Raw genomic sequence first — 14,090 nt, 5'->3', positions numbered from 1 at the left:
TGACTGGAGTATAAGTTGGCACAACTTTTTTGAGGGCAATTAAAATTTTATATCTAAATAGTCTTCACCCCAACAATCTCATTTCTAGATAACTATTCTATAGAAATTAATGACCAGGCTCACAAAAATGGATGTACAAGGATATTCATTGCAGCAATGCAAGTAACAAGAAAACTGGACATAATCTAAACATCCTTCAATAGGGGCATTATTAAACTGTGATACATTCATACTATGGAATATTAGGCAAGAGTTTAAATGAACAGGGTAAAGCTCTATGTACTGGGAAGGAAAGAAATCTAAGACATATCATGAAATGAAGGAATCAAGTTGCAGGATGTTACTTATGTATAAAAAAGGTAAGAAAAACACACAAACCTATTTTGCTATCTGTAAATATGTATGTACTCAAACATATGGAAAAGAGTCTGGAAGGATTAATACAAAACTCAAAGTAGTGGGTGGGGGATTAGGGCACAAGGAGGGTTTTCACTATATCTGTTATTTCATTGTTATATATTGAGAATACAATCATGTATTACTTGTATAATGGAAAATAAGTTTAAATTGTCTCTTACTGATTTTAAAGAGGTCCTGCCAAATTTAATTTTTAAAATAAACACAGAATTTCAATCATTAGGTTGCTTTGGGATATGGAAGGGCAAATACCTTTTCTCACAGGTATTGACGTCAAAATTCTGGACCAAGAAGGATCTTACAATGCAGTTAGCTTTTTGTATTGATATTTGGGGAGAGTATACTCACAGCTTCTAAGCCCAGCAGTATGCCTTCCATATACTTTCATCAATGTAAGAAATAAAGTTTCCTTGGAAATTTCTGTGAAGAAACACAGTTCATATCCTTTTATAGGTAGGAAGAGAATGCAGAGAATAAGGAAAAGAATAGTGGCCACCGAGTGGGAAATACTCAAATGCAGAAAAGACCAGCTTTCCAGTTCCCACAGCTTATCAGCTTATCAGTGTGCACAATTAATAAAAACATACCGTGAGGCCACTGGCACAAACAATGAAGCATCTCCTCAGAACCTGAACTTCCTATCTGTCCAATTTCTTGGATACACGCCAATTACTTTTTTTCCAAAATCACTTATGTGTCTAAAATGACTCCTACAAATGAATGAGAAAAATGGCAAACATTTATCAATATCAGCAAATAAATATAAAGAAATCCTATGCCAGGAAACATCAAGGCTTTGGCTCAGTCCACTCAGAATCTCTCCATGTGTTAGAAGGATACAGGCAATTAGAAATTATAGGGAGTAATATGAAAATATCTCTTCAACATATTGCATAGGGAAAAGCACAAGTCACTGAGCAAGGAATAAAGTTATTACCTCATTAGGGGAACAAAATACAAAGGAAAGAGATCGGAAGGAAGGACACACATCAAAACAGTAACAGGAGTTACCTTATTGGTGGTAGGGAAGGTGGGGTGCAATTTTCACATTTTATCCTATATACTTCTGTGACATTTCTTTTTTTAAACAGTGAGAATGTATCCACGAATTAGACATGTTTAAGACAAGCTGTTAAATGCCTGAGGTTCAGTTTCAACCACTAACTCAGTGGTTGACTTTGAATCTTTCGCTTTAGCTTTGCCCTCTTCCCTCAGCAACAATGTAACTATTCAGTTTATATGCACATTTTTCACGGGAGTCAGAAAGAAGTCAAAACGGATACCTGTCTGCCCATCTGCCTGAGGGACATTTTCACTCAAACAGAGCCTTCTGCTTGCTTTATACTCACCAATAAAAGATGCCTAAGACTGAACTCATCTCCCTCAAACTGACTCTGCTTCCCAACTGCTGTATTTCCACCTGTTATACCACCATCATTCTTCCCATCAACACATACGAGTTTTCTCTTTCCTGTACTACAATCCCCCAACTCTAGTCAATTACTACTTCTTACCAGTTTTTCCTCTGTAGTACTCTCAGGTTTTTATTTCTACTTCCATCACAACCACTCTAATTCGGCCCCTTCTCACTTTACCCCTAGATTTTGCTAAAGCATTCTGTCTGGTCTCCCTGAAGCAAGCTTTCCTCTCTAGATCCCTCTACATATGAAATCTAAAATAAGCCTCTTATATTAATCATTTGTCTCTCTTGCTTGAAAACTTGCAGTGGCTCCCCATATCTTACAGCGTAATTTTCAAACACCCATTGCCGATAGCCAAGGTATTTTATAATCCTACCTTTCATTGTTGCCTAACCCAATTCTTTTCAGCCAGACTAATATATAAAATTCTGCTCAGTCCTGCAGTCACACTTTTGCCTAGATGGTACTGCCTCTTATTTTTCTGACAAATCACAGCCAATCTTTAAAGTCCCAGCTAAAGATTTAGGTTACCCATGCAGCCTTCTGTGACCTCCACACCCCTGTTATTACAGGTTCTGGTGAATTACAGCACCTATCTGTATTTCTCTTAGTACTTAATTATATATTACCTCCCTTTTAAGGCATATCCCCTTTCTTCCCACTTGTCATTGTCATGTTCTGGAGACAATGCCATATACTTCTGTGGCTCCTAAAGTACTTAGCCCTGGGTTGGGCACAAAATGGGTGCTACATATAGAAAGCCAGGGGACAAAGATGAGTTCTAGATATAACTGAGGGATGGAATAATAATAATAGCTAACACTAAAATATATGCTAGGCACTGACAGACGAGCTTTACCTATATTAACTCATCTAAATCACCCAATGAGATTGGAGCCATTGGGAGATTTAGGAGTCATAGGAGTCATCCTATGAGATGATGACTACCATAATCCCCATTTTACAGATGAGGAAATTGAGTCATAAAGCTAATAAATGACAAACCTGGGTTCAAACCCAGGTAGTCTGGCTCCAGAATCTCTACTCTTAACCACTTTGCTGTATTACCACAAATGAGATGGGGAGAGGGACAAGTTGCTGTAAAGAGGATGGAATAAAGATGGGAGAAGAGTAGATGTTAAGGAATTAAATAATGGGGTAAAAAATGGAGAAGGAAAAAATAAGGGCAATTAAAAATAAAAGACTGGAGGAGAGGGAAACAGTAAGAAGGAGAAGGAAGATAAGGAATCATTGACAAACAAAAGGTGAAAACAGGAAGTCAGTCACTGTGGATTGGTGAGATAAGGAGGACCCAGGAATACCTGAAGAAAGGCTACCATGTCAGGCAGGATGCAGAGAACAAATGAGGAGAGGCGATTCTTACATGATGGTGAAGGTGCCGTTATAGGTGTTAGGCTCTGGCTCAGGCACTCTGTGGAGCTTCTGCTTTGGGCTGAGACCATTACATGACAGCGTCTCATTTTTGCAGGTACAGAGCTCACATATGCTGATGTTTGTGGTGGCATTCTGTTCCGGCTGCTTCTTTTCTGGGGTATATTTTACACCAGGAAGACCTGTGGAAACTGAATACTGAGTCGAAGGAAAAAGAACTGTCTCAGATGCCTTGGCTGCAGAGATATGCTAACTCACAGGTCCACAGGTGGAACTGTGACTTGAGTCAGGTTTGGTTGTGCAAGTGTCACCTCAGGGTGTTTTGGCTGGGGAGCTATAGTCTGCTGTAGGGATGTAGAATGTCCAGCCTCCATAGTGGGTTCTGGAATTGTGGTTTGCTCTAGGTCCACATGATGAACTGTGACGCTGGATGATGCTGAACACTGACCTTGATCCTTACTTCAAGTTGGAACTGTCACCTTCTGCTGGAATGGAGATTGAATTACTACATCCTGAGGTGCCTCTGGAGGCTGGGTTGTGGTCTCCTGCATGATTGGAGAAGGTACAGTCTCCATATTGCATCCTGCAGTAATGGTAAGTTGCACATCCATAGGTTGAATTGTGATTGAGTCAGGTTTGGCTGTGCAAGTGTCATCTCAGGGTGTTTTGGAGGGGAGCTGTAGTCTGCTGCCGGGCTGTAGAATGTTCAGACTCCGTAGTAGGTGCTGGAGTTTTGGTAAGCTCCAGATCCAAAGGTTTAACTGTGATACTGGGTGATGTTCGATGCTCAGCATGATCCTGATCTGGGGCTGGAACTGGCACCTCGGGATAGAATGGAGACTGAGCTACAACGTCCTTAACGAGCTCTGGAGGCTGAGCTTGGGTCTGCTGCATTGCTGGAGAAGGTTCAACCTCCATACTGGATTCCAGAATTAATGTAAGTTCCAGGTCGAAAGGTTGAACTGTGACCTCAGTCAAGGTTGGATGCTGAGCCTGAACTTGCTCTGGGTTTAGAAGTGCCACCTCGGGGTATGTTGGAGGATCTATACTCTCCTGCAGGGGTGTGGAATGTTCACCTCCATAGTAGGCTCTGGAGTTGTGGTAAGCCCCTGGTCAAAAGGTTGAACTGTGACACCGGGTGACGTTGGAAGCTCGGTGTGATCCTGATCTGGTGTTGGAACGATTGGGTCCTGATATACTGGAGGATGAGCTACAAAAACCTCCTTAGGTGGTTATGGAGGCTGTGTTAAGTTATCCCACATGGATGGAGAAGGTTCATCTTCCTTAGTGGGTTCTGGCCTTATCGTCAGTTTAAGGTCCAAAGGTTGAATAGTGACCTCAGTCAAGGCTGGATGATGAGCCTGAACTTGCTCTGCATTTGGAAATGTCACCTTGGGGTATGTTGGAGGAACTGCAGTTTGCTGCATGGCTGCAGAATGTTCAGCCTCCGTTGTAGGTTCTGGAGCTCTGGGAAGTGCCAGGTGCAAAGGTTTAACCCTGACCCTGGGCAAGTTTAAATGCTGAGCTTGGTCCTGTCCTAGTGTTGGAACTGTTATCTGATAATGCACTGGAATTTGTGCTACAAACTCCTTAGGTGGTGCTGGAGGCTGAGATGGGGCCTCCTGCTTGGCTGGAGAAGGGTGTGTCTATTTAAGGGGTTCCAGAGGTAGGTCTGGGAACTCCTGCTGGACTGGAGAAGATTCCATATTCTCAGGGAGCTGTAGAAGCTGAGGAAGGGTCTCTTGAGGGACTGGAAATGGTTCCATCTTTGCAGGGAGCTCTGATGACTGAGCCTGAAGCTGCTGCTGTGTGGGAGAAGCTACCACCCATCCATAGGGGCCTCAGGAGATATATCTGAGCCCCACTACGGAACTGGAGATTGAGCTGGAGCCTCTTCCTGGATTAAAGAAAGCTCTATCCCTCCAGGGGGATCTGGAGTCTGAGTAGGGACCTCCTGCTGCACTGGAGGATGTTCAACCTCTTACTGGGCTCTAGAGTTAAGACAACTGCGAGATCCATGGGTTTAACTGTGGTATTAGGCAACACTGGATGTTCAACTTCACCTGGACCTAGAGGTGAGACTGTCACTTCATTATGTACTGAAGGTTGAGCTGCACCATCTGTAGAGGCCCCTGGAGGCTGAATTGGGTGCTGATGCTGGACTGCAGAAGGTCCAACCCACTCAGTGGGCTTTGGATGCTGAGCTGAGCTCTCCTGCTGGATTGGAGAAGGGTCAGTTTCCTCAGAAAGCTCTTCAGGTTGAGTTGGGGCTGCCTGCTGAACTGCAGAAGGTTCAACATTCTCAGAGGGGGTTGGATGCTGATCTGAAAACTCTTGCTGGACTGACAAAGGTTCCAACTGCTGAGGGGAGACCGTAGACTGAGCCAAGGTTTCTTGTTGGGGTGGAGAAGTTTCAACCTCATTAGTGAACGCTGGAGTTACGATAAGTGCAAGATCCACAGGTTTAACAGTGACATCGGGCCAATGCAGAAGCTGAGCTTGATCCTGACCTAGAGGAGAAACTGTTGTCACAGGATGCTCTGGAGAGAAAACTACAGTCCCATTAGAGAGCTCTGGAGACTGAGTTGGAGAGGATTCCACCTCACCATGGGACTCTGGATGCTGAGCTGTGGCTTCTTGCTGAGGTGGAGAAGGTACAAACTCAGGAGCCTTTGGAAGCTGATCTAGAGTCTCCTGCTGGTATAATTTCTTCTCCAGAATACTTTGGATACTGAGCTGGGGTCTCCTCTTGTACTGAAGGTTATTATGTGTACAAGCTTCTGGAGATTGGGCTGGAACCTCCTCTTGAACTGGCAAAGGTTCAACCTCCTCAGGTGGCTGTGAAGGCAGCGTGTGGGCCTCATGCTGTATTGTAGAAAATTCTGCATTAGCAAGGGCCCCTAAGGGCTGAGCTGAAGGACTGTGCTGATTTGGAGAAGGTCCCACCTCTGGAGTGGGTTATTTTCTTATGGTAAGCTCCACATCTGCATGTTTGACAGTGACACTGGATAAGTTTGAATGCTGAGCATAAGGGTGACTTGGAGGTGAACCTGTCACTTCATGATGCTCTGGAGGTTGAGCTGGCTGTTCCTTTTGAGTTGGAGAAGGTTCCACCTCCCCTGAAGAAGGCTCTGGAGGCTGATCTGGTTGCTCCTGCAGTGTTGCAGAAGGTTCTCTGTCTGCTGGAGAAACAGCTGGGATCTCCTGCTAGGTTGGAGAAGATTCTGCTTAACTGAGCTGTGGCTTTCTCTTTTGTTGCAGAAGTTTCAGCTTCTCCAAAAGACTCTGAAAGCTGAGCTGGAATGTCCTGCTGGGTTGCTGGTTTCACCTCCTCAGGAGGCTCAGTAGGCTAAGAAGGCTGAGCCAGTTGATCCTGTTCACTTGGAGAAGGCTCAGCTTCCACAAGAGGCCCTGGGGGCTGACCTGTGGGCCCCTGCTGGGTTGGAGAAGGTTCAACTTCCCCAGGAGGCTCAGAAGGCTGAGCTGGCTGCTCCTGCTCCCTTGAAGGCTCAACCTCTCCAGGAGGCTCTGGAGGCTTAGCTGAGGTCTCTTGTTGGGTTGGAGAAGATTCTGTCTGCTCAGGATGCTCAAGCGGTGGAGTCAGGTCCTCCTGCTGAGCTGTAGGAAATTCAGCTTTTGTAGTGGGTTCTGGAGTGATGTAAGTTCCAAGTTCAGAGGTTGAAGTGTAACACTGGGCAAGTTGGAATGAGCATGACGCTGAACGCCAGGTAGAGATACTACCACATCACTCACTGGAATTTCATGTAAATACTCAGTAGGAAACCCTGGAGCCTGAATTGGGGCCTCTTGATGGAGTAGAGAAGGTTCAATCTTCTCAGGGTGCTCTGGAGCCTGAGATGGGGCATGCTGCTGGATTGGCAGAGGTGCAACCTCCTCAGGGCTCTCTGGAGGCTGAGATGGGGTCTCCTGCTGGACTGGAGAGGGTTCAACCTCTTTACTGACCTGTGGAGTTATGTAAGTGCCAGATCCAGAGTTTTATCAGTGACATTGTACAAGTTTGACTGCTGAGCTTCATTTACCCCATGATGTGCTACTGGTCAAACTACAACCTCCTTAAGTGTCTCCAAAGGCCGGGCGAGGGCCTCCTGAGAACTTGAAGTTTCTAGTTCATCAGGGGCCTCTGAAGGCTGAGATGGAGACTCCTGCTGAAGTGGAGGTGGTTCTACCTGTTCAGTGGGCTCTGGATGCCGAGTCTGGGCCTCTGCCTGGGGTGAAGAAGATTCAACCTCCTCAGGGGTCTGTGGATGCTGAGCAGGGGCCTCCTGGGGAAAAGATTCAGCCTCCTCAGTGAGCTCTGGATGACGAGTTTGGGCCTTCTGCTGGGATGGAGAAATATCTCATCCTCATCAGAAGACTCCCTGTCATGTAGCTTTTGTGCCATGTTTTCCTTGCGTGTGGCGTTGAGAGGCCTATATGTATCCCTAAGCCAAAGTGGCCGCCTTCTCCCGAAAAAGCCTTCCTAGAACACAGAAATGGAAATATTAATTCTGCATCTCTCCTGCTGTCTCTGGTCACAGTACTTTATCCTCCTCAAATTTTCCTGACTCTCACCTCCCCTGAGCTTCTCTTACGCAGCAGAAATCGAAAAAAGCCCCTTGGAAGAAAACACACACAGTTTGTGTTACATGTCATTTTTCATCTGTCTCACAATGTGTTATCTCTGGGCTTATTAGGACTAAATGGGTACCTCAGTCCATAATCACAATGAGCAAAATCACAACAGACCTGGGATCTTGAAAATCATTGCATGCATGCTGACCTTCCAGAAGTTCTCTGTGTCTGTCCAAAATGGCCCTCTAGTGTCTCTGGGGAGACCTGTGCATATGGCTTAGCATGGAGTATAGGCAGGATTTTAAGCCCCATTCACCTTTCTTGGCCCCCTGCCACGTGCCATCATGCAGAGAAAACACTGCACAACGGCTCTGGGCAGAAACACGTTAGTTACTCTCTAGATGTGCTTCACACCAGTCCGTTTCGGACTCAGTCACACATGCAGCATTTGCTGGGGGTGTGGGTGTGGGCAGAAGGTGCTTTTATTTTCCTGGCTACTCTCTCCTATAAGTTGAACCACACCAAGTAGCACCTGAACCCAATGTGCAAAGTTATCTATAACTCTCTGACTTTCGTACTGCAGGCTGTCACTAAGGTGACAGTGAATTGTGGAATCAGTTTAAAGGCCATGACCAGCAGCGAAACACAAAATACTCTTTCTGAATACAAATAGAAGAGAAAAACATCATAGTGCACAATAAGTTTGTTTCAGAAACTACTTATGTCCATATAGTATGTGTATACAGAACTGTGACATAAAATGAAGCTCACAGCCCAAGCACAGTGTGATCAGTAGAGAAGTCCTCAGTAGAAAGGGACAATCTTCTTTTTGGTAATCACTAGCAGTATGACCATGGGGCAAGATATTTTCCCTTTCTGTTTCTCCAGTTCCTTATTATAAAAGGAAGAGATAAACTACTGTCTAAAGCTTCTCCCTGTTAAAATTCTATGAGCTTCGGATAAAGGGAATAGAGAGTAGGGGCCTGAAAAACAGTAGGATGAGAAGGGAAGTTTTCTTGCCACTTTACAGAACGGACTCATATATTCTGCCTTTCATCAGCTTTGAGTGAGGCCAGCCCCTAAATCCCCAACCATGTGGCCCTCCTACCCCAGAGCCTCCTAGAAGGCCTCTGGCCTGGCCTGATATCTAGGAACCAGACATCAGGCCAGCAGGAACAGGTACAAAAAAAACCTCTCCCCGTTCACCCTCTTTCCTTAAAGGACTAGTGAAAGCAGATGAACCTGTGCCAGTCTTGTTCTAACTCACGTCGGCTGGGGAGCTAATTCTGCTGATAAATAAATTAGGGTAAACAATTAGGGTAATTAAACATTCTTCCTGCCTTTGGTGAGGAAATTGAAATAGATGAGTTCTAAGTTTCCTCTAGTTGTAAAATTCTGCTTTAAAAGACCAATATGTACCTTCTGCTTCTTTTTTTCACTTCCTCTTTTGCAATTCTATGAGAATAGATCTGTTTTGAAAGAAAACATGATCATGATTATCCATTACAACTATTTCCAAATCCTTATTCATTCCTTTTTACTTTAAATCTTATCTACCCAGTGAGATGACAACTTTTTTAAGGAAAGGAAATCTACCCTGTTTAATAATCCTTTGACTCTTCCACAGTACCTAACTTAGGGTCTTGCATGCAGCTGGTGATATATTTTATTGACTGTTTTAGATAACATTCAACAGATCATTCTTAACAATAACTCTTAAAAGTAGGAAGAGAAAATAAAAGTTTCTAGCAGAAACCTAAGCATTGTTTTAAAGTCAAGAACAAGAGTAGGAGGTCCATGATTACTGCTACTATTGATCATTGTGAAGGAGGTCTCAATCAGTATGACAAGAAAAATGAAGTATTGGAAAGGAAGAGACAAACATATTTGCATAGGAAATGAGGGACCTAAAAAGACCAAAAGAATCAACCGAAATTTCATTGGAAGTAAAATGAGTAAGATGGCTCCATACAAAATCAAGAGATCAACATATAAGCCTCAATAGCTTTCCCATATAACACAAATAACTAACTGAAAAACAGAAGACACATCCCATTTAATATATCAATAGAAATGCATAAAGTACCTAGGAATAAACTTAACCAAAAATTTGTAAGACCTATGTGATGAAAATATTAAAAATTTTCTGAACAACATTAAGAAGCTGTACTTACATGGCATGAGATACCATCCTCCTAGAAGGTTGTAAAGACATCTGTTCTCCTCACATTAACCTACAAATTCAATGCAATCCATTTATATCCAAAATAATTTTTTAAAAAAACCTGGCCAGCTGACATTTGGTCTGAATATATGTAAGAATAGTTATGAAATTTATGAAAAAGATGGTCAAAGAGTAGGACCTTGCCCTACCAGATATAACATACGTTATAGAGCAACTGGAATTAAGCAGTCTGATATTGGTACTGGTACAGGATGAGATAACTGGATCACAGAATAGAGTCCAGATGAAGAGAGTATATTAGACCAGGGAAGAAAGAATAAATCATTTAGTGAAAGATTTGAAAATAATTAGATCTTCATGTAGGAGGAAACAGTTAGATCCCCTACCTCAAACACACGAAAAAACAAATACAACAAATTCTAGACAGATTATTAAAGTACTTGAAGAAAATATTAAAGATTATTTTACGTCATGAGGTGACAAAGGCCTGGCTAACAAAACCCACCACACATGAGCCATGAGGAGAGGATGGGCAGATATGGTGGCTGACTGTCAACACATATCCTACTCTTCACAGCCCTTGCCCCCTTTTCCCCTGGACTGTTTGTCTTCTTCTTGTTGACTTATGAAACTCTTGGGAGTTCCCTGGTGGTCCAGTGGTTAGGCCTTGGCGCTTTCACTGCTGTGGCCCGAGGTCCAGTCCCTGGTCAGGGAACTAAGATCCCGCAAGCTGCACAGCATGGCCAAACCCCCCACGCCCAAACAACCAAACAAACAAACAACAAACTCCTTATAGTAAAGAAATACTGGCTTTCATTGAATTTCAGTGTTTCGAATCTTTCCAGTTTTTTTGTCTCTGAGGAGACAAGACAAAAGAGTGGAGTAGGGAGCACAAGCTTTGCAGTCGGGTGAAACTGGCTTCTGCTTTTGGTTTGGCCACTGGGGCCTTACATTGACCTCCTTCATCTACGAAGGAGGGATAGTAATATCAACCTTACAGGACTCTGGGCATTAAATCAGACAATATATGGAAAACTCTTCCTCATACGCTTGGCATGAATCAGTGCTAAGCTGGTGTCACAGACAAGATGGTGGAATATATCAAAGGCTCTGCTCGTGGCATCAGGCTCTGAAGGCTCTTTCCCACCATAAGATTATAAAAATATTGCTTTATTTTCTCTAATACCTTTATGTGGTCTTTCTTCACATTTATGGAAATACGTTTATTTAAGATGAAAAATGGGGATCTGCTATTATTTACCCCCCAAATAGTTAGGCAGCTATTCTATCACCATTAATTCATTTTTCTTCACTGATTCGAATGTTAAAACATGACATTTCAAATGTCTTAAGAAAACATGGGTCTATCGCTTGACTCTATGCTACTTCAGATAAATATTCGGCTGCATTATTCCTCACTGTGGAATTGACATAACGCCTCATCTCTCTTCCATTGAACAGCATTATTGGCTACCATAGGAAGAGCACTGCATGGCCCCTGTCCTCAAAGCTTATCATATAAGTGGGGAGAGGAAATAACGGTTAGGATTCCTCACTTTCACTGCCGAGGGTACAGGTTTAATCCCTACTTGGGGAACTAAGATCCCACAGGCCAAAACAAAACAAAACAAAACAAAACGAACGCAAAACAAAAGGTTACACTACATAGAAGTTAAAAACAATAAAAAGGGTACTTTACAGAAATCGTAAAAAAGCAAAAGGCCATATGCCAGCTGGAGATGTAGAGGGTACAGTCTGGGCAATGGCCAATGACTAGCAAGCTGACCCCATGCTAGTCCCCAGCCTCCTAGGCTCAGAAATCATACTCTTCCTCACCAAGAGAGAACTCATGTCTTCCTGTTGTGGCGGTCTTACTTTATAAATATCACAGGATTGATCAAAAATCAGAATGCCAAATTATTACTGGACAATGAGAAATAAATCTGTTCTACACACAGGGCATCGTGTCTGCACAATCAGTGAATTACCTTTTGTAGATACAGGCCTCAGTGTCACACTCAAGCACAGTCACAAAATTGAAGGCTACTTGGTGAGAACAGAATTGAAAAGGAATCAGCTGAATCGAGAATTTAATGGGAAGGCCTGAGGTAGCTGGATCCGTCCATCTCCTCAACAGGCACAGCCTGGCTAGTGGGCCTGACTCTTCAGTTATGCTGCCTAAGGTGCCATCTCTACTCTTGGGCAATGTGAGGATGGGCACTGCCCATGTTGGTCTCTCCTCACCTTTTCTATGCTTTCACTACTGACCAACCCTCCTGCAGATAGACACATTTCTCTTGAGAAGTTAGTACATCATGTCAGGTTTTATTCAAGTCTGATAGGCCAGGAAGCCATTGGTCCTTACACATCTCTGCTCAGCTCCGTGATGTGCTAACATTGGTGTTTCTCTCCTGGGCGGCTGCCTTTTAAAAAACTGCTTACCACTTTTGCGAGTTCTGAGGCGAAGTGACTGTTTGCTATGGTCCCTAAGAAATGTTGACAAACCTTACAGGACAAGGATCAGGAGGGCTGGAGTATTCAGGAAATGCTTTATGAAGATAACTGAACTTGAGTTGGTTTGTGAGAGATTCATAGGACTTCCACAGGCAAAACAAAATAAAGGAATTTTCGATGGGTAAAGGCATAGACAGAAGTAGGAATGGGTTTGGTGTAACTAGCGTATACTGAGGAGCTGCTTTGGCTGGAATGGGGGGCTGCCATTACAAGAGAAAAGGTCAATAAAGTAGTTTGGATTGGTAGGGTAGAATCAAGATTGTCAGCTTATTAAAGTCACTCTTTTAATGTTAGCAACTGCCTGTTGGGAAAAGTAATAAACCATTATGTAACTGAACAAAAGGTAAACAGGCTAGCTCCAGGAATAGGCTACTATAAATATGACATACTTTAGGGTAGCCTGCTGCAGGATTTCACTTGCAGTGTTTTAATGGAAGCTATCTACACAATTCCTAATACACCGGAGAAGAAAGCAGCTAAGTAAACCTAAGGAATTGAAGAGATCACACTTTTATCTTTTAGGCACGTCCTTTTAGACCTCCCAGGGTGATTGACAGCTCCATGAGTATGGAGATCCTATATCTCTCATCATTTCAGCCAACAAGCAAAGAAATCAACAGTAGAATGAGAGTGACTGGTGAGTACATCAAATCAGCATATTTTTTTGTGTTGAAGAAATTTTACTATCATGTCAACTCTGGCCTTCTTATAAACTTCACTTGTCAGAATAGTCCAATGGCTTGTCACCATGGATCCAATTCCATAGAGATCTCCTGGGAGTGGAGTTCCTTTAAAAATCCTGCGGGGACTTCCCTGGTGGCACAGTGGTTAAGAATTCGCCTGCCAGTGAAGGGGACTCGGGTTTGATCCCTGTTCTGGGAAGGTCCCACATGCTGCGTAGCAACTAAGTCCATGAGCCACAATTCCTGAGCCCGCGCGCCTAGAGCCTGTACTCCACAACAAGAGTAGCCACCACAATGAGAAGCCCGCCCACTGCCATGAAGATCCAATGCAGACAAATAAACAAACAAAAACACAAACAAACAAACAAAAATCCTGGGAATATACTTTTCAGTAAAAGAACAAAGTGTATTCAGTCCTCATGATTAAAGAGAAGAATCAAATAGTAGTAGGAGGAAAGGTGGCTTTGATTCTCAGTTTGTGGGTTCTGAATCTGAATTAATTATTGCCCTTACCTCAATGAGACAGAGAATTATAACCAAAATCGTCACTACTACAGTTACATATATTGCCAAGATGAGTTTGTTGTTATAGCCATATCCTGGAACAACTTCTGTGAGCTAAAAAAAATAAATAACAATTTTTTAAAAACAAGGAGATGGAAGGGATGAAAGCTAACTATTTTTAATCCTATTCTAAATGATAGCTAACTTTTCTTAAAATACTGTAACACCCAATCCTTTCAGGCGAGTAGCTTCTATAAGAACAAGCCAAATTTAATGTTATTAATCTTATCGTTAGCATTTTCTTCTACAATTTATTTATCTACACATTATTTGTGTTATGCCTTTTCTCGTCTACCCTAGGAATAGTGGCACACTCTCTAAACGAGCAAAGTGGGAGATCAC

At 43.1% G+C, this 14,090-nt stretch overlaps 2 pseudogenes; both read right to left on the bottom strand.

Annotated features, from left to right (window-relative positions):
- The window catches only part of LOC116748295, a 75,057-nt pseudogene extending 64,104 nt beyond the window's left edge, over window positions 1-10,953 (bottom strand).
- A 2,702-nt stretch (window positions 10,954-13,655) lies between these two features.
- Window positions 13,656-14,090, bottom strand: part of LOC116748294 — a 48,272-nt pseudogene continuing 47,837 nt past the window's right edge.

The sequence above is a fragment of the Phocoena sinus genome, unplaced genomic scaffold (genome assembly GCF_008692025.1).
Source record: "Phocoena sinus isolate mPhoSin1 unplaced genomic scaffold, mPhoSin1.pri scaffold_33_arrow_ctg1, whole genome shotgun sequence".
In the NCBI taxonomy this organism is placed as follows: Eukaryota; Metazoa; Chordata; class Mammalia; order Artiodactyla; family Phocoenidae; genus Phocoena; species Phocoena sinus.
Note: the sequence above shows the minus strand (reverse complement) of the source record. Positions and strands in the feature narration are given on the sequence as shown.